This window comes from Zalophus californianus, chromosome 1 (genome assembly GCF_009762305.2).
Source record: "Zalophus californianus isolate mZalCal1 chromosome 1, mZalCal1.pri.v2, whole genome shotgun sequence".
Taxonomy (NCBI): Eukaryota; Metazoa; Chordata; class Mammalia; order Carnivora; family Otariidae; genus Zalophus; species Zalophus californianus.
The window spans coordinates 207,654,320-207,659,226 of NC_045595.1; the positions used below are offsets into that span (position 1 = coordinate 207,654,320).

General features: G+C 39.6%; 1 non-coding gene across 1 annotated transcript; it reads right to left on the bottom strand.

Moving 5' to 3' along the window:
• Nucleotides 1-3,157: 3,157 nt before the first annotated feature.
• On the bottom strand, nt 3,158-3,265 carry LOC113919061. Its single transcript, XR_003518800.1, has one exon. It is a non-coding gene; the product is annotated as a U6 spliceosomal RNA (small nuclear RNA).
• Between the last annotated feature and the right edge of the window lie 1,642 nt (nt 3,266-4,907).

Here is a 4,907-nt window from a genome sequence, read left to right on the forward strand (position 1 = left end):
CTGTTTTTTAAAATAAGAAATGGGGGACGCCTAGGTGGCTCAGTCAGTTAAGTGTCTGCCTTCGGCTCAGGTCATGATCCCAGGGTCCTGGGATCAAGTCCCACATTGGGTTCCCTGCTCAGCAGGAAGTCTGCTTCTCCCTCTGACTCTACCCTCTGCTCTCGCTTTCTCTCTCTCAAAAAAAATAAATAAAATCTTAAAAAAAATAAAGAATAAAATAAGAAATGGTTTTTCAGGACCAGCCCAAGATGACTTTATACCCCCAGGTTGCCTCAACATGGTAGCTATTATACTTTCCACATGGGAGACTCTCTCCCAATTAGGGCGCTTTGACATACGAATCTAGATACCGTTATATCAAACCAGGCTTGGTGACGTTTAAAAATTAGAATTTACAATTTCTATGTAAACATAATTATTATTTTGTTAGCCAACTCACAGTACCAATGCCATGGTCAAGAGTGTGAATACATTATTGAATCGAGGGAAGCAAACAAACCACTTCCCTAATCTGGGGTGATGGTGGCATGACTGGGAGCCCAGGAGAGCTTCGTGAGCTTTTCTTGAACCAGGCAGCTGTTAGGGCAGCTCCTAGGGCAGGAGGAGAGGTATTCAGGGTGTAGACTTAAATGTCTCCACTAACAACTGTGGTATGCTGCCTACACACATCTCCATCACCACAGAAATGTGGGGAAATTATATTAGGAAAATTCATCTTGTTTAAAGGCACAGGAATGAATGGAATATTCTGGGGTCAACTTGACTAATGTTTCTGCTCAGAGCAAGTGGTGCTCAAACTTGGGTGTGTATCAAAATCTCCTGACTTGTGAAAAAGGCAGATTCCCAGGCCAGGCCCCAAGGCTGCCAAACTGAACGTCTAGGAACAAGGGCTAGAGTCTGAATCTTGAAGGAGCCTCTGAAGTGATTTGTGCTGATGGTCCTCAAAGCACAGATGGAGGAACATTGAAAAAAGGAGGAGAGAGAGGGAAGGAAAGCAAGCAAGAAAGTAGTAGAAAAAAGGAATGAAAGGAGGGAGGGAGGAAGCAAGGAAGGAAGGAAAGAGAGAAAGAATAAGGAGGGCCCAGCGAAGAAGATGAAGATGAATGTACCTAGTCAGCCTTCGCCTTAAGCACCTCAACTGAATTTAGTCTTTGATTCTTTCTAGACCTCTAACTTTGTCTCATCTCTATATCTCATACTGTGCCTTCGTCTTTACCTGCCTCAGCCTTGCTCTCAGATCCTGTGGTGGACGGGGGACCTAGTTTTAAAGGTTTTCTCTTGCAACGCCCCAGCCATGGGACAAGACCTAGCTAGAGGCAGACTAACCCTAGCTTGCTCACTGGCCTATAGGGTGGTTCTCACTTTGGGATCACTGGAGAAAAAACTTGCTGGGGAGTCTGTGCTCTAAAACCTTCAGGGAGAGAAGCACAGAGTTGACTGAATTTGACAACCCAGCCCAGAATGGAACCCCTTCCCTAGTGAGGACACCTGTCCACTGTCGCACGGGGAGAGAGGAATGCCTCCGGCCTGTGAGACCCTACACACAGTGATCCACCATTGACTACTTATTTCCAGAGATGCTTCTGCTCTCAGTCTTCCTTGGCAACAACCCAGCCCATGAGCAATGGCCCCTAGCTTTCTCTGGAAGATTCTGACTCCTCACCAGACCACATGGGTAAACTTTGACAGCCATATTTGTGACATGTGACCCACCCCCTCAATCACTGCTGACTGGACCAAGAGTGGACACTTAACCCAAACTGACCCAATCAGAGCCCCTTTTCTTGGAAACTTGCAATTATAACTAAGATATTCCCATTCCAGTGTTGGCTGGTTTCTTATACAGAGAAGTAGAGAAAATTCAGGGGCTTGAGCATAGCTTTTTCCCACACATGAGGAACGAAATATAGGTGAGAGAGAGGAGAGGTGTACGATGGAGAGGGTCCCCCTGTGGTGACTCCATCCCATTTCCCAGTTCAGATCACTTCTGAGCCCCAGCTGACCTCTTGCACTTCGGTTCCATCAGATGCTCCAGTATCATTGAAATAAGGGTTCTTTTACGGTTTATTCCAACTCTGACCTGCAGTCAGAGCCCTCACTAATCCAGGTATCATCCAGGTACGATCACATTTCCCTTTGCCTATCTCTATCCTTGTTTTAACTCGAATCCCTTCCTTCTGTAGACAGGAAGACAAACCACTTTGTCCTCCTTATGGTACAAAATGAGAGCTTTCCTCAAAAACTGATTTGGTGTGAATCACTGACTATAATATAATCTGTTGACTATGTTTGAAATTATAAAATTATTTTTCATTATTAGGTGCAAAATGGAACTATGGATTTGTTTTCTGTAAAAAAGAATCCTTGGAGTGCCTGGCTGGCTTAGTCGGTGGAGCATACAACTCTTGATCTCAGGGTTGTGGGCTCACAGCCCACACTGGGGGTAGAGATTACTTAAAAATAAAATCTTTAAAAAATAAAATAAAATAAAAAATGAAAAAGAATCCTTGTCAGGGTGCCTGGCTGGCTCAGTCGGAAGAGCATGCAACTCTTTTGGAGTCATGAATTAGAGCCTCACATTGGGAATAGAGATTACTAAATAAATAAATTGAATAAATAAAACAAAAGAATCAGAATCCTTGTCTTTTAGAGTTACATTGAAATATTTATGCCTGAAATTATATGATGTCAGAATCTGCTTCTAAACAATACTGGAGGGCAGGAAGTAGGTGAGGGCATAGATAAAACAAGGCTCACCTTGAGCTGATAATTGTTGCATATGGGTGACTTGGGTTCCTCATACTAGTCTGTCTACTTTTGTATATATTTAAATTTTTCCATAATAAGAAACTCTAAAAATAAGGATGGAAAATTTTTCAGGGGAATACCTCTGAAATAACATGAAACTATCAACATACAAAAGTAAGAAGAAGCTTCTTAAATTAGCGATCTAAAAGTAAGACTCTAAAGTCAGTCACCCATGGCAGGAGTGGGTCTCATGCAGCATGTAGCTAGTATGTGAATAAAAACATGCCATGTCCTTATGACCCCATTCCTTTGAATGAAAATAGCATCTTGTGTTCAACTCATCTCTGATGATACCATCTAAAATAAAATAGTCTAAGATCTATAGATTTCTTTTAAATTTAAACAAACCACATTTAACTATATACTTAGGAGTTTTGCAGGTCCTCCTTGCACAGAGACCATGCTAATCTTCTCTGGTTCGTTCCAATTTTAGTCTACGTGCTGCCAAAATGAGCACGATATACTTAGTAGTTTTTATTTTATTAAAAATTATTTGGTGAATTTAAGAGTAAGAAACATCACTCAAAGTAAAACATTTTCCAGATAGGTTGAAAACATGTGTCAGAAAATAAAGCATGTTGAGAATTCTCCACCGTCTCCATAAAGCTCACTGTGTCTGTGCATACCTTCTTATTTAGAGGAGTGAGTAGGAGGGAGGAGGAGGGAGAATGCTTGTTGAGTATTCAAGAGAGGCTGATGATTCTTTATATATTCATTATGGTTAAGAGTGTCTTTTCGGGGGGTGTGGATCCGAGGAGAAATATTTAGTTTTCCTTTTAAGTGTATTGTCCATTTCACTCCCTTGCCAACCCATTTTCAAGGGAACCAAAGTATATTCTGTCAGAGGACCCAAGGGGACCAACCGCTCCTTGCATGACCCATTGCGGTCTTGATTTTATGATTACTCTCACACTGTGGACACATTGGGGGGCCCACATCTGAGACCAGAAGTCCCCAGCTTCCCTTTTAGCCTCGGAATGTCCCCTCCTTTATCATTGGTGGTGTCCCTTTGCTCCATCAGTCCCACTTGCTCCTTTTTTGCATCTACAGCTTCCCAGATCGAGGGTGGTGCTTACTTTGATTGGACTTTTTCAACAGTACACTCCTGATGGGTCTTTCCATGGTAGGCTTTTGCTCTGATAACACACGTGTACTCAAAACAGTGCTTTCTATGGTCTAAGTTGTGGCTTTGTTGGTTCCAAAGACTAAAGACCCACTCTCTACCTCATGGAAACAAGAAGTCATTGTAAAGACATTTTTGTCATCAAAATGCATCAAGACTAAAAAACAAAACCATTTCTCCTTTCCAGAACTTAATGACCCACTTCATTACATCTTCAGGTGTTCGTGAATTAAATGAAACTAAAACTTTAGAATTACAAGGTTGGCATTTAAAAATCTTTTTGTTAATATGAAATATTTACACCACAAAAAAATAAGGCAAATAATATAGCTGAATCAATAAACCAATCAATAGTTGGCATCATTTTTCCACAGTGAAATATTTTTTTATAGACAAGGTAATATCAGTAAGTAAAACCTAGATCAGGCCTCCCATCATTTCTCATCCTCAAGCCAAGCTAAATTTTAGTTAAATTGTGAATTTCAGACCTTAAAATAATGTTTTAAAGAAATTTAGATATATAAAATATTTAAGTATATTGAATATTTAAATTTATTTAAATACCTAATAAATGAATTTAAATATTTTAAAGAAAAATAGGAATGCTTTTCAACCAAAATTTCTTCTATGGGTTGTATTTCTGTAGATGTTACTGGCTTGAGACAAAGTTTAATATTGTTATACATAATTTAATGGTTTAAGACTAACAGTAAAATTGCTTAAGGTCAGACATAAGAAAAATCTTGTGTCACCTATTTAGTATGTTTGGACAATAACTTCAGATATTAAATAAATGGCTTTTGAATATTTTGGTCTAGGACCCTCAAAAAGAAATACATTTTATAAATCTATACAGTAAACCCTGAAGTGAAAGTTATACAAGACAATATTTAACTTTTTACCCAAATATTGTGACATTTTTCTATTATACTCTCTCTTTTGTTTAAGGTTTTGTTATAAACCACACAGCTGACTT